Here is a 23,625-nt window from a genome sequence, read left to right as displayed (position 1 = left end):
TTTCATCATGTTGTCAATGTCTATCTATCATTCTGTAATATTAAGTCAGGAGTTAATCAATTTGTACTGTCTCAACTTTTCCTAGCTTTAAGATGTTGAAATAGTTTACTGGTGGCCAGGGACCTCGCCCTTAGCCTCTAGGGGCATTGCTTCTGAAGGGAGAGTTGAGCGATAAATTTTCATTGATGATTTCCTTACCAATGAGCATCTCGTAGATGTTTTTTTTTTCTTCATATTTTTGAACGCATATTCACTCCTTTTCTGAACATTTGCTCTGTAACTCACTCCGTCCGTTTGTACATTCGATGTTTTCATCCTTGTTACCTTTCACTTTATCAACAAAAAAGTAAGACTCTTTGATCAATAAATCAATGCTTATAGTGACAGGGGCTAAAGCCTAAACCCATTTACTTGAGATTATCTTGTCTTATTTTTGATAAAGTTACTCTTTATTTGATTAACAAGGATAACAACATCAATAGAAATATAAAGGCAAAACATATTTTATTAATATTATCATGTTTGGTTTTTAATAATGTTATTCTTTTTTTGTTTAACAAGGATGACAACATCTATGGAAAGAGAAAGCCTAGACACATTAACTGGAGATTATCTTGTCTTGTTTTCGATAAAGTTAATCTTTATTTGATTACCAAGGATGACAACATCCATAGAAAGTGAAAGCCTAGACACATTTACTTGAGATTATCTTGTCTTATTTTTGATAAAGTTACTCTTTATTTGATTACCAAGGATAACAACATCAATAGAAATATAAAGGCAAAACATGTTTTATTAATATTATCATGTTTGGTTTTTAATAATGTTATTCTTTTTTTGTTTAACAAGGATGACAACATCTATGGAAAGAGAAAGCCTAGACACATTAACAGGAGATTATCTTGTCTTGTTTTTGATAAAGTTACTCTTTATTTGATTAATAAGGCTAACAACATCCATAGAAATATAAAGGGAAAACTTATTTTATTAATATTATCATGTTTAGTTTATAATAATTTTATTCTTTTTTTGTTTAACAAGGATGACACATTAACTGGAGATTATCTTGTCTTGTTTTTGATAAAGTTACTCTTTATTTGATTACCAAGGATGACAACATCCATAAAAAGATAAATCCTAGGCACGTACAAATTCTTGAGAATATCTTGCTCTGTTTTTGATAAAGTTACTCTTTTTTTTGATTAACAAGGATGAAAACATCCATAGAAAGAGAAAGCCTAGACACATTTACTTGAGATTGTCTTGTCTTGTTTTTGATAAAGTTACTCTTCATTTGATTAACAAGGATGACAACATCCATAGAAAGAGAAAGCCTAGACACATTTACTTTAGATTATCTTGTCTTATTTTTGATAAAGTTACTCTTTATTTAATTAACAAGGATAACAACATGTTTAGTTTTTAATAATGTTATTCTTTTTTTGTTTAACAAGGATGACAACATCTATGGAAAGAGAAAGTGTAGACACATTAACTGGAGATTATCTTGTCTTGTTTTTGATAAAGTTACTCTTTATTTGATTAACAAGGATGAAAACATCCATAGAAAGAGAAAGCCTAGACATTTACTTGAGATTATCTTGTCTTGTGTTTGATAAAGTTACTCTTCATTTGATTAACAAGGATGAAAACATCCATAGAAAGAGAAAGCCTAGACACATTTACTTGAGATTATCTTGTCTTATTTTTGATAAAGTTACTCTTTATTTGATTAACAAGGATAACAACATCAATATAAATATAAAGGCAAAACATATTTTATTAATATTACCTATCATGTTTAGTTTTTAATAATTTTATTCTTTTTTTTGTTTAACAAGGATGACAACATCTATGGAAAGAGAAAGCCTAGACACATTTACTTGAGATTGTCTTGTCTTGTTTTTGATAAAGTTACTCTTCATTTGATTAACAAGGATGAAAACATCCATAGAAAGAGAAAGCCTAGACACATTAACTGGAGATTATCTTGTCTTGTTTTTGATAAAGTTACTCTTCATTTAATTAACAAGGATGAAAACATCCATCATCCATAGAAAGAGAAAGCCTAGACACATTAACTGGAGATTATCTTGTCTTGTGTTTGATAAAGTTACTCTTCATTTGATTAACAAGGATGAATACATCCATAGAAAGAGAAAGCCCAGACACATTTACTTGAGATTATCTTGTCTTGTTTTTGAAAAAGTTCCTCTTTATTTGATTACCAAGGATGACAACATCCATAGGAAGAGAAAGCCTAGACACATTAACAGGAGATTATCTTGTCTTGTTTTCCATAAAGTTACTCTTTATTTGATTACCAAGAACGACAATATCCTTATAATATGAAAGCATCAACATGATGCATCAACATGATTTCTATTTTTATCTTCGTCATTATTTTGAAAATTATTGTAAATAAACTACAACCAACATTAGGGAATTTCTTCTGAATCCTTAGAACCGCTTTCACAATGCGTTACGAGGGTTCAACGTATAGTTCAGATATTGCTTGATCTAATACAGAAGTGGGGAGTTTTATCTAAGTACTTCGATATAAAAAGTATGTCAGTATAACATTATCAAAAATGTAAAAAAATACTATGATGGTATTATTAATTTACTTTTATTGCGCGTTGAATGCGCTTCTAACTTATTTAGTTTGATTTTGCCTGTAAAAGCTTAAGAACATAGTAGATCAGCCTTACTATCATTAATCTAAAACCCTTTATTAGTACCAACTATATAATTGCAAGGTTCTAAACATTAAGCACCTAGGTGAAAATTACAGACAGACAGATTGAGGGATGCATATCTTCAAAGCTTTTCATGTTGAGATTATGTATGCACATCCCTTGGTTTTGTGTAGAGGAAGTTAAGGGTTTAACTTGCCTGACTGTACTTCTTGCTTGTGGGAATAGAAAGCTTTTTTTTGGTGGTGCTACCATTATCTTAAAAAATACTTAGTTAAACCAAAATAAGGGGGGGGTTTTTAATGCAACCATCTCGTAATCAGTGAGCAAATGGCACTTAGAATTCGAATTTCGATCTGAAATTTTGCATGAGTAATCCTTGATAGGTCTATTTTCCCTAAATTGAACAAAAAGTTGGAAAAGTAACGGCTGGCGGCTGGCAGCTCAGCCGTTTTGGCCTATTTTTAGGGCAAATTCATCATTAATTACGTAGAAATCAACTTTTTAAAACATATTTTTGGTTTAATTCATGTTAAATGATAACAATAACCATTTTTTAAAATTTCTAGTACCAGCTGCCAAACGGCTAGAACCGGCTGAAAACGGCTGGGAGCCGCCAAGAGTATAAAGGGTAGATAGGGCTTGTGACATGTCTAGGGGTATGTTTCTATGGGTGCTGAGCTCAAAAATGCTACTAAAAATAGTGATGGCCAATCCATATGGCAGCTGGGTAACAGCTGCAGCTCAGCTGCAAGCGGCCAAAAGTAGAATGAGTAGATAGGGCTTGTGACGTGTCTAGGGGTAGGTTTTTATAGGTGCTGAGCTCAAAAATGCTAACAAAAATAGTGGAGGCCCATCCACATGGCAGCTGGGTAATGGACGCAGCTCAGCTGGGTAACGGCCGCAGCTCAGACGAGATAGGCCAAGAGTAGAATGAGTACATGAGGCATATGACGTGTCCAGGATTAGGTTTTTATGGGTGCTGAACTCAAAAATGCTTCTAAAAATAGTTTCGGCCAATCCCTATGGCAGTTAAGTAATAGCTGCTGCTCAGCTTCGAGCGGCTAAGAGTAGAATGATTAGATAGGGCTTGTGATGTGTCTAGGGGTAGGTTTTCATGGGTGCTGAGCTCAAAAATGGTACCAAAAATAGTGGCGACCCATCCACATTGCAGCTGGGTAACAGCTACAGCTCAGCTGCGCGCCACCAAGAGTATAATGAGTAGATAGAGCTTGTGACGTGTCTCGGGGTAGGTTTTTATAGGTGTTGAGCTCAAATATGCTACTAAAAATAGTGGCAACCGATCCATATATGGCAGCTGAGTAACAGCTAGGAGCGGCCAAGAGTAGAATGAGTAGATAGGGCTTGTGATGTGTCTTAGGGTAGGTTTTTATGAGTGCTGAGCTCAAAATGCTACAAAAAATAGTGGTGACCCATCCATGTTGCAGCTGGGTAACGGCAGCAGCTCAGCTGGGAGCGGCCGAAAGTAGAATGAGTACATAGGGCTTGTGACGTGTCCAGGGGTAGGTATTTATGAGTGCTGAGCTTTAAAATACTACCAATATTAGTGGCAGCTTTTTTGGTACCATTTTTGAGCTCAGCACCCATAAAAACTTACCCCTAGACACGTCACAAGCCCTATCTACTCATTCTACTCTTGGCCGCTCGCAGCTGAGCAGCAGCTATTACTCAACTGCCACATGGATTGGCCATCACTCTTTATGGTAGTATTTTTGAGCTCAGCACCCATAAAAACCTAACCCTGGACATGTCACATGCCCTATGTACTCATTCTACTCTTGGCCTCACCCAGTTGAGCTGCCGCCGTTACCCAGCTGCCACATGGATAAGCCGCCACTATTTTTGGTAGCATTTTTTAGCTCAGCACCCATAAAAACCTACCCCTAGACACGTCACAAGCCCTATCTACTCATTCTACTCTTGGCCGCTCGCAGCTGAGCTGCAGCTGTTACCCAGCTGCCATATGGATTAGCCGTCACTATTTTTGGTAGTATTTTTGAGCTCAGCACCCATAAAAACCTAACCCTGGACATGTCACATGCCCTATGTACTCATTCTACTCTTGGCCTCTCCCAGCTGAGCTGCCGCCGTTACCCAGCTGCCACATGGATAAGCCGCCACTATTTTTGGTAGCATTTTTTAGCTCAGCACCCATAAAAACCTACCCCTAGACACGTCAGAAGCCCTATCTACTCATTCTACTCTTGGCCGCTCGCAGCTGAGCTGCAGCTGTTACCCAGCTGCCATATGGATTGGCCGTCACTATTTTTAGTAGTATTTTTGAGCTCAGCACCCATAAAAACCTACCCCTAGACATGTCACAAGCCCTATCTACTCTTCATACTCTTGGCCGCTCTCAGCCGTTTTCAGCCGGTTCTAGCCGTTTAGCAGCTGGTACTAGAAATTTAAAAAATGGATATTGCTATCATTTAACATGAATTAAACCAACCCATGTTTTAAAAAGTTGATTCCTACGTAAATAATGATGAATTTGCCCTAAAAATAGGCCAAAAACAGCTAAACGGCTGAGCTGCAGCCGCCAGCCGTTACTTTTCCAACTTTTTGTTCGATTTAGGGAAAATAGACCTACCAAGGATTACCCATGCAAAATTTCAGCTCGAAATTCGAATTCTAAGTGGCATTTGCTCACTGATTACGAGATGGTTGCATTAAACCCCCCCCCCCCCCCCCCCCCTTTATATTATAGGACGGGAATGTAAAATATGTTTGATTTAAAATTAATCTATCCCCCCACCAAAAAAAATTCTTTAAAAAATTTTAAATTGAATGCGGAGTTGAGTTTCAGGAACCCGTATTTAATATTGTAGTTGATCCCCCTTATTATTTCACCACCTCTGGTTATTTTTCTTAGGGATGAGGGTTTATTTTATAAAAATGGTTTTTAAACCTTATCAAACACGCCTCTACTATAACTTTTCGTATCTCTATCCAATTCAACTAAAAGACATTAAATTGTCAATCAAATAATAATATATAAATGAAAACCGTTAAACAGGAAATAGGTGGTAGGAAAATAGGAAGGGGTAGAGAAAATTATGATATTTTTTCTCAGGATTGCTTTTGATAATGAGTTGTAAAATTATTCACAATTGTAAACTTTATTTTTTAAAAATATACAGGAATAAACCAATATGAGAAATCCTTTTAATTTCAAACAGCATGGCTCGCCCCCATGAACCTAAGTGGACGAAACCTCTTAAGGCTAAGGGCGAAGTCATCAGCCAAAAGCAAACAATGTATTAACCTTGATATATTAAAAATAATTACAATGATAGAAAAATAATATTTAAGGTTCGATCACCTTTTATAGAAAAAGATAAGAAAATTCGTTCGAGTCGAGGTAAATCTAGTTTATTTAGCAACAACAAGAAAGAGAACATTTTAAAATTTAGCTCCCAAAAATACCAATTAACATTCTTAATCAGGGAACAATAGAATAGTTATTTCTCGCACCGTATTATAAACAGGTTTCCGCGGATATAAAATGTACAACTGTAAGATTAAAACCAGTTTTTTAACCCCAAGATGCCGAAGGCATGGGCAATTTTATATTCTTAGAAAACTGGATATACAACGATGCTAGACATAGTTTTTTCGTATAGATGAGAACCGGTTATAAATCGGTTTTGAATGAATACGAGAATTAATTTTCTTTCAAAATCATTATCACAACTTATAGTTAAAGTGTTTTGGGATCAACACTTATATGATAAGCATTTACTATTTTTAAGGGGGGGTAATAATTTCGAATATTTGCACAATCTGCGGCATGGGCAATTTTAAACTGTATCTTTGAATGACAGTTATGGTTCCTGACCCTAATATTAAGACCTTGGTCCATTATCAGGCATAACTCACTATCCTGCACAGTAAAGGTTTCCAAACTTCAAAGGGTTGGTTGTACGTAATAACCAAAAGGAGAGCCACATATGAATCATTTTAATTTTCGCACACAAAGAAAGCTTTTTCATTGATATTTAATATTAAATATCTTAATAAATATACGTAATTGCATTGCAAATTAAAATAGCTGTATTTGTATTATATACTTTTAGATGCAAAGCTACTCTATAATGATATCATGTCGGCACGCCCATCCATAGTTTATACGCCTACTTAAACACGCTTGCTGCAGAGATAATATCTTTTATTTTGGGATGAGGCTTTTGCATACGAATTTCAGACCTCACGGTACAGTTGTGTTTTAGATACTTCGATACTTACACAGATCCAGCTACATCTAAACTATTTTTTTGCAATGTTTGTGCTTGTTCCTGCTATTTTATAACGCTAACAATACAAAATGCAAATTTTAAGCGTGTAAAAAATAATAAGCTAACAAAAGTTTTAATAAATAAAGCAATTTACTCATTCAATTCAATGTATTTTAATTTTAAAATACACAAAGAGTATTTTTAACATAAGTAAGGCTGGTAAAAGCGCCTTCCAATTTTGTGCTTCTTTTGGATGTAAAATGTAAAAAAATTTAACTGATTTTTTGGGGTGGGATGGTTTAAAAATTATGAAACCACTGTCGAAAGCGATTTTCATCATTAGCGAATTATCATCGATTTAGACAAATGGAGTCATTTGAGTCGAACTTTTTTTCTAACTATTATTTATTTAATTTTCTAACTTTTTCTGACGGATTGACGTATGAACAAGCTTTGGTTTTAGAGTAAATGCTCTCTTATAAATGTTAAATTGAAATGCATTTTGTTTAATGCGAAGTCGTTTATATTTAAATTTTCCTTTAGGTTAAACAAAAGACTAATTAAAAAGGCCTAAAACATATTTTTCTACATTTTTCCACTATATTAAAGAAAAAACCAATACTTTTTATCATAGAATTATATATAGTGATTTGGTCGCTGGCAGCCGCAATTAGAATAACTCTTTAAACGTTAAAACGTTCGCATTTTATTTTTACTTCATGAAGTAAGAATTTACGAAAGACAGCTGGTTTGTGTTAAATTTTTAATTAGTATTTCTGTTTCACAAAATTAAAGCATTACCAAACAATATGTTTATATACAAATAACATTTGATTAAAGGTAGCTTACTTTACCTTCCTATTCATTTTTTTTTCAAGTTACTTTCTAATTTTTGACACTGTTTTATAACGATATTCGAACTTATGACAGCCTTGATAATTAGTATTTTCGTTATATGGTTTTTAGATTAGTTTGGTTTGTATAAACTATAAACATTGAAACAAAACCACATATATATAATAATATATCGGTTCAAAGATTTTTGCAAATTTCATAGATAATTTACATAGAATTGTTAACATAGAAGAAAAAATCAAAGTGGCGATGTCAACCTTTTATTTTTTTACTTGCAACCAAAGGCATAATTATACAAACAATAGCATAGGGCAAGATTAATTTACCGTCCATTTCACTATTCTTCTATCTTCGTCTTGAATTATATAAGGGGGGGGGGGGTTAATGCAGCCATCTCGTAATCAATGTATAAATGGCACTTAGAATTCGAATTTCGATCTGAAATTTTGCATGAGTAATCCTTTGGTAGGTCTATTTTCCCTAAATCGAACAAAAAGTTGGAAAAATAATGGCTAACAGCTGGCGGCTCAGCAGTTTAGCCATTTTTTGGGCTATTTTCAATGCAAATCATCACGAAACCTATCTCCACATAATACTATTTTCTGCTCTAAAATGTTTTCAAACGGTTCTAGCCGGTAGTTGCTGGTACTAGAAATCTGAAAATGTTATTTTTGTATCATTTCACATGATTTAAAGCAAAAATATGTTTCAAAAAGTTGATTCCTACGTAATTTATGACAGATTTGCCCTAAAAATAGCCAAAAAACGGCTAAACGGCTGAGCCGTTAGCCGTTACTTTTTCAACTTTTTTGTTCGATTTAGGGAAAATAGACCTACCAAGGATTACTCATGCAGAATTTTAGATTGAAATTCGAATTCTAAGTGCCATTTATACATTGATTACGAGATGGTAGCATTAAAAAAAAAAACCTTTTTTCTTGACATTTTTTTTCTTCCTTTGGAAAACACTTTTTTGAAAATGAAGCTTATCTATAATTAATGCCGGCACTGTAGTATCATTGTTAGCTCTGTTCAAAGATAGTGGGAAGGTGGAATCGTCCTGTTGAATGCAAACCATCCATAAAAAGTATTGTCAATATAAGATATAAGCTTAAAAAATATATCGCAATTTTGTAAAAAGAACTACCTCTAACTCGGATGTAAAAAAAACCTAATGATATATGACGGATAGTCTTATGTTACAAATGGTTTTATCTAATTATCAAGCTTGCATAGGCCTAACAAGTGTTCGTACACAGAATAATTTCACCATAGTAAAGCTAAACAAAGCTCATCTTTAGAAAAAAAATAACATGATACCTGTCTTATTTGTGTATCTGTACCGAAATAGATCGCCATAGTCTAGAACGAATTGGATCTCCTTTTCAGACAAGAAAGTTTCTTATATGCCCTAGGAGAGTTTTTCTATTTAAATCGTAAATCTGGGGAGGGTGACTCAACCCTTTCAAAATAAATGATAATAAATTCTTATTTAAACTCATCTTATTACCTATTTAATACTAAAAGCATAAATTGTCTGTAATGTAAAAATGTTTCACCAAAAGATTACTACTTTATCATGGTTTAAAGGGATAACTAAATGAAAATCAAGAAATAAAGACAATTAAGTTGATGAGAAATATTTTATTTTATATTAATCGTAGCAAAGCTCTAAATGAGTCAGTGTTTATTCGCTTATTATATAGAAGCTGTGCTTAAAATGATCATATTGATATTTGTTGTACTTTATCTATATGCAAAATATTAATGCCTATTATCAAGAACTGTTCAGATTTCTTTTAGACTTGTTTTATGAAACTAATTTAAATTTTCTTAATCCATTTAATTCCTGTATCTGGCATCTTAAAGTATCTTTTCTAGCCAACTAACCATATTATAATGTCTCATATGATTGATACAAGGATAATACAGCTAAATATTTTCCACGTATTTATTCGAAACCGATTAATATCCGGTGGAGTAGAACCGGTTCTCCATACGGAAAAATTATGTCTAGCAACGTATTATATCTAGTTTTCTACGATTTAAAAATGTACAATCATTAGATTGAAACCAGTTTTTTTAGCCCGAGCATTCGGCACCTTAGGGCTTATAAAAACTGTTTTTAATCGTATAATTGTATAATTTTATATCCGCGTAAAGCTGTTTATAATACGATGCAAGAAATAACTATTATCTGTGTAGTTGCTATGTTAATAAATAAAACTTTTAAAATATTTTATCAATAGTAACAAAAAGAAAAAAACAATGACAAAAGTTTAAAGTTTATGATATAAAAAAGAGGAATTTTTTTGCTTGTTATTAATCGTTGACTTTAAATGACCTTGCGTGTGTTGTTATCATTAATTAATGAATAATAACAAATAAAAAGATAGATTAAATTGAGATAAAGGTCGATATTTTTTTTGTAGTGGTTGTTCTGATCGTTATGGAATTTGGCAAAATCTTTAATAGTGTAACGTAAGGACAATCAAAATAGCAAATCTTCTCTTAGGTTACTCTCGTTTTGTGCAATTTTGAGACAGTACAATGGTTCGAACATACGATATTATAGAAATTTTTGCCGCAATTTTGAGACAATCTTTAAATTTTTTATCTTTACTTCCAATAACATTGCCTTTTGCCATATTCAGCTTATGTTCTTTTCCGTTTATCTCTAAAGATAAAATACATTTCTATCCTTAGCATGTGGTAATTAGTATTTGTTATTCTCATTTGTTATTTTTATTATTAGGTAAGTTGTACTATCAGTTGACCTTGGTTATAGAGCAGCTACTATTTAAGTAAGTTCATAGAGATATAGCGTATCTACTTTTTAAGTAATGCTATACCTTTGTTAAACTTTTGGGGTAAATTCTTTACGGTTGCAATGAGGGGAAATTGGGCTGTTTATTACACTAGCCCAAAAAGTTTTATAATAACGTTGACCTATTCGTTGGCATAACAACTTTCGGGACTTTTAAAATTTTGATTGGTAAGGGTTAATTTTGTGTATCATCATAAGCACAAAAAAACATGGATTGAAAAAATGGACAAAGTGAATTATAGACAGTTGTTCAGTGATAATAAAAAATGTGACATATTTATATAGAAAATCACGAAACCTTTACATTTGGTTATACAAATATATCTTTTGAATCTTAAAAGACAGACAGACCGACCTCGTAAATTGATATTTGATACCTAGTCATTGGTACAGGGAATCTTCTCCAAAATTTTCACCCGTCTCTCAACGAAAGGACGGACATTTTGAATTATAAATAGCTTTTCCACCATAAATGTTTTCTAAGAAACAAATCGTTGAACGACCATCTAATGCAAGTTTGTACTTATTTTTCCCATGGATATTAAACATGTATTGTGTCATATTATAAACATATGTTTACTCCTAACTACCAAAAAAGAAATTAAACGTGACACGGTAGCTCCATGGTAATTACCAAGTAAGTTAAAACACTAAGTCTGGTCGATAATTCTTTATATTGATGCTAGCGGCTACGCCCCTAGTGGCCTGCAATTTTTCGTTCTGTTGGTTCGGGTGAAGCAAGAAATCTGGATTGAACTTTAGTATCTAATAATATGATTATCTTGCCACATAAAAGGAACCCCTATTTAGTGAACAGATGCTAATTATCTAATGGTTACATTATATTCTAACTGTTTGGTTCTGTTTGTTCAGATAAGACAAAGTTTTTGACAGCAAAGGATCTGCTAAATTTTCTTTTGATTTTGGAATTTGGGATTTTTGCTTTGATAGATAATTATCATTCTTGTTAAATATATCTCGAGTGTTTGATAAAAAAAAGTCAGCAAAGGTTATAAAAGGCCTTTTTTGTTTCGAAGATTGTGATAAATATCATGAATTTGGGTTAATATTGGCTATGACACCCCCTCCCCAGTCCCCTACAAGCATCTGACATATATAACAGCAGTGTGTACACTATTAATTTCTTTAGCTATCGCGTAATTTGGCATTCAAATGCACAATTTGCGGAGCAAAAATAAATAGGTTAAAGGCCTTTTTATTGTCCTTACAAGAAAGTGTTGAAGTCACGGTGTGTTAAAAAAACAAGTTTAAGAAAGTAAACAGACACTAGAGTTTTCCCAAAGGATAGGATTACAATAAAATAATATCCTGAGCATGGCTGTTATTGTTGTGTTATATACTGAAATAAAATGCCTAGAGGAAACGCATTTAAAGCAAGAAGGACGAACGAACGGTGATATGTTGGATAAGGCTTCTTAAAATTGAATGTTCCTTAATATTGAGTAAATAAAATATAAAATGTTAAAAAATTAAAAAAAAATTGAGTTTAAGCTTTGTTTAGAAATCGTAAGATTTGACGATCGTATCAAAGAATTTAGTGCAATATCGTTTTTATCATCACTTCTTTAGTTTTAGCAAACTCGGTTGAAAATCCCCCGCCCCTCCCGATTTTCTCTAACTTAGTAGACCTTAAAGGTATATCCTTTAAAATTCATGGTCTCTGAAGAGAAGTAGGTAATGCGTTGCAGTTTCTATTTGTTTGGTGAAAAGTATTCTGAAAAACAATAAAGGTACTAAGAAAGAGAGGGAATGTCTGATTGAGCCAATAGGAGAATCGCATCGGAATTTACATTGGATCTCATTGGTTGAAATTATGTACACATTTTCCTACGAAGGCATGTTTTTTTTCATTTCATACATACATAAAAGTCAGCTGTTAACAGTATATTTTCTTAGTAGAAAGCTTTGCGGAATCAGAATTAATTGCCCAAAAATTTCGTTTACAATTTGAAAGCTTGAAACAAAGTTGGATTCTTAAAAAAAAAGTTAGGCTGGCAACTCGCTGGTGAGGCAAAATTATTTTTGTGAAAAATCCTCCAAAATCGAATAAAAAAATTTACAAAAATGAAATAAAATCTTAAGAGGGTTATTAACATATGATTTTGTTTAATTTTTGTAGATTTTTAATGTGCTTTTGGATGATTTTTCACAAAAATAATTTTGCCTCACTATCGAATAGCGAGTCTATCATTTTTTAAGAATCCACATCAGCTTGAGTCGAAAGTAAACAATACTTTTGTCTGCTAGGAATGTTCTCTCTTAGATTTGACGAAAAAAGGGTTCAGAATATTCTTCTACTCTTCTATTTCTATTTGAAAAACATAGAAGCTTGTCTGGTACTTTCCCTTAAAATAACCAGCGAGTGCTAAACACCACTAACCATGCGGGAATATCCAATATATTAAAACCTAACTTAGCCTTTGTTAAAATAGATAATCCGAAAAACTACCATCCTCCCATATTTTCAATTTATATCAAAGGGAAAAGGGTTATGTTATGATTTTATAAATAAGAGAAAGTAATAAAAGATTAAGGCTTTTTGTTTATTTGATTTATCTTTGATCAGCTTTGTTAGGTATATCTTATGTTTTGAGAATATATTTCCTTATTCTTAAACTTTCTAACCTACGTAGCTTAGTTTAAAGCCCTTTTAAAGTTTACAACAAAAAGTGATTTTTTTGGCGGCACTGTTTATTTTACTTTTAAAGTTTAAATGTTCTGGATTTAAGTTTAATGAACTGGCTCTAAAGGCATTTATTAAAATCTTTTTTTATCTTATTATAGTATACTAGCTGTCTAGCAATTCGCGAGATCCTTCGCTACATTTAGAAAAGATACTACATGTTATAGGGGGGACCCCTAGTAAACAACAACGTTTTAAAGATATATTTCTTTATGAACATATCCTAAAATTTCACATGATACGTTTGAGATAAATGTGTTAGTCTAGGATAAATCCTCACGCCCTTTTTGCATCAAAACGTCCTTGTTGAAAAAAAACCATGCCTACATTCAAAAATTAGATGTCCCACTGTGTTTTGGCCTTTCAAGGCGGGTTCTTAAGTTAATTTATTCTCATTGTTACTATTAATTTTTATAAAAACAATCCTTTTATTTTATTGTGATATTAATGATACATCCTATTATAAAACAGACTCGGATTTCATTTCACAATACAAATGAGTGACGCCATATATATAAAAGTAAATATTTAACATTTAAGGTACAATTTTCATCATAATTGTCCAATGTAAAATGTGATCAAATGACTTTAGAATTTCATTATATAAGGACAAACTTTACAAACGTTTATAGAGCAGCTTTACTTCTAGTAAGCAAACCTCCCAAAATCCAAGGTGATTTTTAAAGCTTGAAATCTCTTTTGTACCGTTTTTTTATTTGCTGGTTTTAAAGAGCCTTCTCTAAATCTATAGGCACGGGTGGACCCTCAGATGTAAAAACTTTATTTTAGTGTTTGGCTAAAATGACTTTGCAATTGTATCTGTAAGTACGTCTAATAACACCCTTTGCTATTTTTAAATCCTAGAAAAATTTTTTGCAAGAAAATTGCATAAATTCGCAACCTTTTTTAGCACCACTACTTAACTCGAGTTTTAAAACTTTTTATATAAAATCCTTTTTACAAAAAATATCAATAAATACTTAAAATTAAACCTGAAAGAAAAAAAATCTCATTACACGTGTTAATTTTCATGTTTTAGGTCTTTTTTTGAGGAAAGTATAACTTCCAAATTTTTGACAATAATATGTTTTTTTAACATTTCAAAGTAAAATATAATAAAACTTAAACAATTTTTCTTGAATTATCAGTTGAAAATTTCATCAAACATGCAATTTAAGTGATGAAAATTTAATAAAATCATTTTTTGAATGTTTAGAATTACCAATTTTCTACATTTAAAACAAAATGTTAACAAAATTTAAAAACATTCTAATATATAACTTTAAAAATCAATAACATTTTATAAAATGATGTTTTAAAAAATAAATCATTAACAGGTATCAAAATGCATTTTAAGTTGCTTAAAATTAAAACGAGAATATCTTTTTACACTTTATTCTTTGTAATAGAGATTAATCGTCATTTGCTGAAAATGAAACATTTAATAAACTAATTGAATCTTGTTTTTTAATAAAAATCTTTGTTAATTTCTGTTTTACAATATTTTGCTTTTATTTGATTAAAGCTATATAAAAGTAGAAGGATGTGTGTCTTTTTGTTAAGTAATAATAGTTTTTCAGTTTATTATATGGAAATAGACCGTTGCCAAATTATAATATTACTTTCAAAAATCATTTTTAGCTAATCTGGAGTTTTTAACAAAAAAATATGGCTCCGGCTCCACAAAAAATGTTTCTGCTCCTGGCTCCGGCTCCGAAACGCTGCTATGGGACACCTTTCCCAAAAGAAATAAAAAGAAAAATAAAGTATTGTTTTATGGTGAAATCTTTAAAACTTTTACTCTAAAATGAATGTATTATAAAAATCATATTACACAACAGCATTAACAATCAGAATTGATCAAAATTGCTATATACAATATACATCTTTTTTCTGATATACAGGCATTACTATCTTTTAGATTGAATATTCAACTTAATCCTAATAAATCACGCAACTCTTATCTTTAAAAAAAAATATGTGTTTTTTAATGTAAATGTTCATTTAGTATTAAATATTCATCTTATATCCACATCCAGTATATAATGTTTATTTATAATCTTAGAAAATAAGTTAATAATGGATATAATAAATCAAGATAGATAGTCACAAAAAGAAAAGAAAATTTTAATTTTTTGGTTGTGAAAAAGAGACATTTTTTGTAGCACAGCTCGTGTCCATATACAGTTCTTCTGTTAATACATTCCCTAAATACACACAGACACACCTGATATTTATTTAGATTTTCTAATAGAAGGAAATATGTCTGAGAAAAGTTTGAATGGAAGGACCAATTATCTTTTTCTTACATATGAGATAAGGGATAAAAAAAATCAACAAAACCTCTCAGTGTAAATAGAAATAAAATAGTTGAACTATTTATTACGGTCCTACCCCAAACGTAGGAGTCCCAAATGTCGGAGTGGACAAACGCTGGAGTCCCAAACGCAGGAGTGGACAAACATAGGAGTGGGAAAAACGTCGGAGTGGACAAACATCGGAGTGGACATTGCTTAAGTAAAACGCAGGAGTGTCCGCTATTTTAATAATATGACAATTTTGAAATTCTTTTATACCCCTTTCTACAAAATAATGGTTATGGCCGCAGCGCTCGGCCCCCTAGCCTATAACCTAACCTAACCTAACTAAGAAAAATAAGGGGACCGAGGGAGGGGGGAAGGGTGGTTGTACAAAATTGAAAAAAAAATTCAAAATTGAAAAAAAAATCAAAAATAAAAGAAAAATTCAAAATTGAAAAAAAAAATTTGGGACTCCTGCGTTTTTCCACTCCGACGTTTGTCCCAAAAATCCTGCATTTGTCCCCTCCGACGTTTGTCCCACTCCTGCGTTTGTCCCACTCCGACGTTTGGGACTCCTACGTATGTCGTGGAACCTTTATTACATTTGTCTTGAAATTAGTGTTATTCACACAACGTTTATCAAGATAAAACCACCCTTCTACCGACAGACCAAGTATAATGAATACTGGATGCTTATTGTTACAGGGAATATACACAAAAAATTTCAGCTGTCTATCTTGAATAGCAGACAAGAAATTCAGGTTTTCCCTAACATTTTTTTTACAAATATGGGAGGCGGATGGTTATATTGAAATTTAGAGTAGCCAAAACGGGACTAAGGTATACGTTACTAAATTTCTTATATATAAATCTGGCTGAAACTTATGAGCTTCTGTTTCCCTGATTTCTAGATATTTGGGGCTGTCAATATCAGATTTATCAGACATACTATATGAATGATATCTACTAAATACACTCTTCTGTCATACAATAATACAATAGTACATTTATGTGTACATGTATCATTGTATACCTAATAGAAGAAATTATTAATATTACTTTTTCCTATAAATAATTTTTTTCTTCTTTAGATACCTATACATTTTACTATCATGTCTGACATTCACAAACTGTGTGTAAATAAATGGATATTTTTTTTTAAAAATAAAATTTCTAATTTCTTCATTCTTTTTCTTTTTTTGAGATTTTTTGACCTTTCTGCAAACATGTTGTTCATTTATTATTCTGTTTACTTAGGTTATTTCTTATTATTATGACAATTGTTATTTTATAAGTCAGACTAAATTGCTGCCTTTCAGATTATACCTTCTTAGAAAACATTGCCCTCAGTTGATAATGATATCAACTTATTAATATTGAACTTTGCAATTATTTTGTGCTTATCATTCATTATTTGTGTTTTCACCTTGACCAATATCAAGGCTAAATACGGGTATTGGTCTTGTTTTCTTTCTTTCTGTTGTGCTTATCATCTATGTGCACAGGCAGACAAGCCTTCATATTTTGCGAGGCACATTGCATTTACCTAGCTATTTTGATGTTTAATTATGTAATCAGAAGTTTATTTATGTTATTATAATCAACTTTTTGTACTATATTACTAAACCCCGAACAAACATATTATGCAATACTGAATTTTCAAAATAGCAGCTTTATTATTCATTTAGGATGATTTTACAATAAATATGAAATGTAGATGCCTCTTTTGGTTACAAAATTTCACTGTTATTTTTTGATTAGTCAGCACCAATAAAGCACAAGATCTCAAAAACAGCATTTGGGGGTAATACTGGTGAACAAATATATTATGCAAATCCAAAACAAAGCAACAAAAAAAGGTTTTTTGGCACTTTTCTCCTCTTTTAAAGATTGATTATGATAAAATAATATTTTTTTAAGGGATTTATGCATTAATTATTATGAAATATAGTATAAGGTAGAAATTAATGATTTTTCTAAATAATAAATGTATGAAAAAAATAAATTCGATCCCTATCTCTTTAGAGGACAGCTGCTGACCCCCAGTCTTATGGATGAACCTAAATACATGTTAAAGATAAAAATTACCCTGAAAATTATACAAAAATGTTTTTTGGTGTGTTGAAAAAATCTATTTTAAAATCTTGATTTTGAGGATGATGACCTTTAAGATGCCCCTATTGGTGGTGATGGTGAGCCAAATGTTATCAAAGTGCATGTCCATGATGACAACTTATATATTCAGGGCGACCACTGCATACTATATATACTATATATACTATATAGGATTAATTTGGATACTATATCATACTATATGACAAAAATTTACTATATATACTATATATTATTACCTTTATTTGACCAAAATTTACTATATATACTATATAATATTATATTTTTATAACAAAAAACGGATTTTGTGACAACACCTCTTTAGTGTTTTGTCTTATTTTCACAGTAGGTTTTCTCGATCCTATTTCTAGACCCTGCGGGGCAATCATTCACCTTTATTTTACCTAACCTAACCTATCAAAAGCTACTGTGATATGATGAAGCTTCCATTAATCTTACCATATTACGAAATTGCCAATTATGACCAATAAGGGGGGTAAAAAAATTTGCGGCGCTCCAAAACCAAATTATCCCCCATTAAATTTCCCCCCCCCCCCCCCTCAAATGAAAAAGCTTGGACGCCCCTGAGCATATAAATATATATCACATGATGTTCAGTAAAGTTTATCATTTTTTTGTGTATACTTCCTTAACTAAAAGACACCAATATTTTTGTTTAAAGGTGGTGTAAAATTTTCTAAGAGCGTTTCGCGCACCGCCCTAACAAATCCTTGCAAACACCTCTTTAAACAAGGATGACAACATCTATAAAAGCGAAGCTCTGAAACGATATGACAGACGAACATTAACTTTTGTTGAGTGTCAGAACTGAATATACAAAATATGAAAATATAAGGTTTGACAAAATTATACGTAAACTTGTTGCAAAACTTCTTAAATACAGAATTCTCTTTAAGGACATACTGACATTTTAATACTTGATTATAGAGGTGCTTCGCTAATAATATTGTACCTTATTGTTATAGGAATCAGTAAACAAAAAAACAGATCAATCGGATGCTTTTATCACATAAAAAATTGTTATTAAAAAAGTAAAAAAAATCAACATGTTTAAAATGGACGTACGGACATTCTGGTAACGATTATAGAGTTGCTTTCTAAATCGTACCTAACTACTACAGGAATCACCAAGCAAAGTTTGAAATCGATAGGACAATTCTAACATGCCTAAATTAATGAATAAAGGCTAACTATCTCGGACGGACGGACCTACCCTAATTATAAAAAAGCTTCGCTTTTAAAAAGTGTCAAATTTTTTATGTGCCATTTAAAAGGGTGGGAGATGGTGATATAACTTTTGGCATTATCATCTTGGTAATATTTTTTTTCACTTTTGAAGATTTTTTTCCCTTCCTCCGCTCGGTTCCCTTGCCTATAACTTAACCTAACCTAAAATAGTTGTTCTCTGCCAGAGTCATAGTTCTGTCAGGGGTGTCAGTTTGTACCGAAGAATCTTGCTAATCGCTGAACCGATTGGGTTCTCCTTAACAGAGTAGCTTTTCATAGGTCCTGGGAAGGTTTATAACTATTTTTAGGGAAGGTACCACCACCCTCCCAAGAGAAATCACAAAAAATCAAATTATTTACGTAGAGATCTGAACGCAATATAGAAATTTTTTTCTCAAACTAGATATTTGAAATAAAAAAATAAACATTTAAAGTGCCACTAGAGGCCTCTAGGGGCGTAACCGATAGTAATTCTACAATTCACTATGGGTGTCAGTCCGTAATGCAATGTGGGAAATGTGATTTTCCAAATTATTTCCAAAATGAGTTTTTAGCTCGCCCCCACCTAATTTTTTAAGGTGGGTTAATCATCCCGCGACCGTGGCTCAACACGTAGCGCATCCGCTCGTCGTGCGCGACATAAATAGTTAGAGTAGGGGGAAATGCCTTGACCCAAAACAGGCGCAACTCACTACCATGCACAGTTAGGACTTCTCAGACAAAGGTCGTGCAATCAAAGGGTTGGTTGTCTGATGGCAAATGGACGCTTTACACCGCAATCATAGGGCTTAGGGCTGACAACCCTATCCCATATCCATAAGCCACATTGTTACAGAAACACTGATGAATTGTCAGCGGCCTATGCTCCCACCTGTGGAGTAAAAAGGGCTTGTTACTGTTTTAATCATCCTTTTTTATCATCCTCCCTCCCATAAAAATGTTTTAATTCAATGAGTGGCGGGGGGGGGGGGGGTTAATATTCTTGTTTTGCAAGATGTCTTTAAGCTCCCAGTCATTGCAGGGTGGGGAGAAGGGATGGTGATGAAGAGATGGGGGAATGGAAAGGGAACAAGTAATCCCACCCCCTTAAAACGCCCTTATTTAAAATTGGTATATATGATTAACCCCCCCCCCCCCTTAAGCTAAGTGCCTCCGAGGGGCGGGGGGGGGGCAATATGTTCAAACTGCCCCCTCCCCCCTCAAAACAAAGTGCTTGGCACGCCACTGCTACAGTAAGAAAGAGATGGAGAAAATCCCTTAAAATATATTGTTATTTGTAATTATAATTTAAATATCAGTTATTTTTCATAGATTTAACTTAATTATATGTGAGATTGCTTTGATTACAACATTGCTTTGAGGTATTATTGATTAAGTATATACTATGATTTACTAAATAATTCAAAGTCCGATACTATATCATACTATATGAGTAAAAAAAAATATACTATATATACTATATGGGGGGAAAAAATATACTATAAATATACTATATTTTTTTGGTTTTGGAGTGGTCGCCCTGTATATTAAACTATGATCCAATTTTTGTAGTTGTAGCATCCTCCAACCCAGCATTATTAAAAAAGAAAAGAATTGCAATTTTATTTACTTCAATTCATAAGGTGAATACTGTAGTTTTTAGAAGATGGTTATATTTCTTGTCGGAAGGCTCCATTGGAGGCTGCTATGACTACAAAAAATGGTACATAGGTTAATAGACAAGTTGTTGTAATGGGCATGTACTTAGATAACATTTGGCTCACCATCACCACCAACAGGAGCATCTGAAAGGTCATCATCCTCAAAATCAAGATTTTAAAATGAATTTTTTTAACACATAAAAAAACATTTTTGTATAAATTTCAGGGTAATTTTTATCTTTAACATGTATTTAGGTTCATCCATAAGACTGGGGGTCAGCAGCTGTCCTCAAAAGTGATAGGGATCGAATTTATTTTTTTCAATCATTTCTTATTTAGAAAAATCATTAATTTCTACCTTGTACTATATTTCATAATAATTAATGCATAAATCCCTTTAAAAAATATTATTTTATCATAATCAATCTTTAAAAGAGGAGAAAAGTGCCAAAAAACCTTTTTTTTGTTGCTTTGTTTTGGATTTGCATAATATATTTGTTCACCAGTATTACCCCCAAATGCTGTTTTTGAGATCTTGTGCTTTATTGGTGCTGATTAATCAAAAAATAACAGTGGAATTTTGTAACCAAAAGAGGCATCTACATTTCATATTTATTGTAAAATCATCCTAAATGAATAATAAAGCTGCTATTTTGAAAATTCAGATTTGCATAATATGTTTGTTCGGGGTTTATAACCTAATTATCTATTTTTATTATTGCATTTTATTTGGACTTATGTCTTCAATAAAACACAGTGGTTTGGTTAAGGCAAGAGAGCTTGGAGCTCTGTAGGATGTTTCATTATCGCAGGGTGTTAAAGGCTCCTAAGCAATAAAATGATTTCTACCCAATATTATTTTGGTGAGCTTTTAGATTCATATCTTTGAATTTATTTTTAATATTTCTGAAGCCTTGATGTTTTTCAGAATAATTACTGTACACAGGCAAACTGACAGACCAACCTTTTGTAACACATTAGTTATCAGGTTTGCCTCTTTGTAAATAATGAAGACATAAAGATGATATTTGCAGTAGAATTGTTTGAGTGTCTGATCAGTAATGTAATTACAATGACGACTTTTCATTTATTAAAGACGACATAACAAAGAAAACTAAATATTTACAAAACAAAATAAAGAGTAGCGAACTTGAATGCTTTATTTGAACTTTGGAGTTATAATGTCGTACTATTACTATGGTTTTCCTGAAGCTAGGGTTGATATAACTTGTATCTATTTGTTTATTTTACGTATAATTAAAAAAAATATTTAAGATAAGAGAGCTCCTAGCCTTGAAAACAATTCAAGTTCAATTTGGGATTTGGGAATTTGTAATTAGATTAATTGATTGATTGAGTTTAAGGCTAAACTCGAACCTTTGGCCAATTGTAACTAAAATTTAGTCCAAACATTTTACAATAAAGTTTATTTATTATTAATTCCCATTTCCTATCTGAAATTATTTTTTCTTCCTTTAAATCCCTGAATCGAAGATAATGAATTGTTTTTTTAAATAACGAGTGAAGAAAGGATTCTATGCACTAGTTTTACTTTATCTCTCAACATTTGTGCATTGATTACAAATTTTAAGAGGAAAAAATATCATTATATTGAGACTTACTTTTTATTTTTGATCTTTTTTTTATTATTTAAGGTGATTTTTAAACTTATTTGAAATTTTGATAATATTTTGGTGAGTTTAATCACTTACTTTGTTCTAAGAACTGATTTTCCAACAAGAAATCATTGTACAAGAAAGAAAGGTAGCAAAAACAATCCAAAGTTTTGATAAGTTGAGCAACTTGTAGTTTTCATTAAATGTAATTTTAAAATCACAGTTATTCTGATAATGGTTAATTGTAGAGTTTCTCTGCTTAAAAACTTACTTACCTGTGTGTGTGTACTACGTGGTTTGTGAAACATAGACTGCTTAGAGACTGAAATAGTCTTTTACAAACAGAATTTTCGCCTTACGTTGCATTTGATATTAAATTATGAATATTATTTTTTCTTCTGTACAAATAAAACAAAATAAAATTAACATTTATTTGGCCATAATTGTAAAATAAATGGCATGTTTTGTAATAAAAATACAAGTTTATTGGCTATAAGGAAAACCATTCAAATGTTTTTTTTGTGAATTATTTGCCTCTTTTTACTTATAGTTACTGCGCCCCTAATCTATTGATTTTATTTGGGGAGGAGCTACCCTATATTTTGAAACCGTCACTAATGTAACTATTACTGTTTAATTTTATATTAGTACACACACAGAAAATGACTCGAATACACACTATTATATTTCAAGCGGCTGCGCTCCTAACATACGGGGGATACGATTCAAAGGGGGGATGAAGGGGTAGAAAAACAGCCTAAACCATCTCAAGACTTAAATTTACGATCAAAATAGCCAAAAGCCATCAAAGTGTGTGTTAAACTTCCTTACAGTGTAAAACTAAATCGGTTTAAATGTCTTTTTTATTAGGTCTTTATTACAGAGTTGGCTGCGCTACTTTCGGAAATATTTGTCCTTATTATTAATTATATTGTTAATAAAATACATTATTTTATTGTTATTTATGCAGAGGTTATTTAATTAAGTTAATTGAACATTGGCAAATAAAGCATAATTTACTTTATATAAGGGAATTAGATACCCACTTTTCTATTTTATTATTAAACTAATTTTTTGTGTGTGGGTTGGAGTTTCTTTTCACTGATTTTATTTTTTTAAAGGCTTCCCTTAATATTACGATTAACTTTTTTTTATAACTAACACGTTTCAAATTATAAATTAAGACAAATATGTATTGTCAAAAAATAAGATTATGTAAAGCCATTGCCAAAGTTATAAATATTTATTTCTTGGACAAGTATGATAAAATCCACCGAATTGATATATGTAGATATCTTAGGATCATATTATTGAGGACCTTTAGAAGCCGGTAAATAGCAGTTCTTTAGCCGCCAAGAGTCAGATAAAGCT

At 31.9% G+C, this 23,625-nt stretch overlaps 1 protein-coding gene across 5 annotated transcripts in view; it reads left to right on the top strand.

Annotated features, from left to right (window-relative positions):
• The window catches only part of LOC145318958 (calcium/manganese antiporter SLC30A10-like), a 107,694-nt gene that overhangs the window by 18,737 nt on the left and 65,332 nt on the right, over window positions 1–23,625 (top strand). The window contains exon 1 of one of the 5 annotated variants that reach the window (XM_080160729.1): window positions 22,151–22,293. The exons of 3 other annotated variants lie outside the window; for them this stretch is intronic. The gene's annotated coding sequence lies outside the window, so the exon portion shown is untranslated. Of the gene's footprint in view, window positions 1–22,150; window positions 22,294–23,625 lie in introns of those variants that run through there. One more of the 5 variants, XM_080160730.1, reaches the window with a different exon arrangement.

The sequence above is a fragment of the Acartia tonsa genome, chromosome 5 (genome assembly GCF_053477335.1).
Source record: "Acartia tonsa isolate MP-2025a chromosome 5, ASM5347733v1, whole genome shotgun sequence".
In the NCBI taxonomy this organism is placed as follows: Eukaryota; Metazoa; Arthropoda; class Copepoda; order Calanoida; family Acartiidae; genus Acartia; species Acartia tonsa.
Note: the sequence above shows the minus strand (reverse complement) of the source record. Positions and strands in the feature narration are given on the sequence as shown.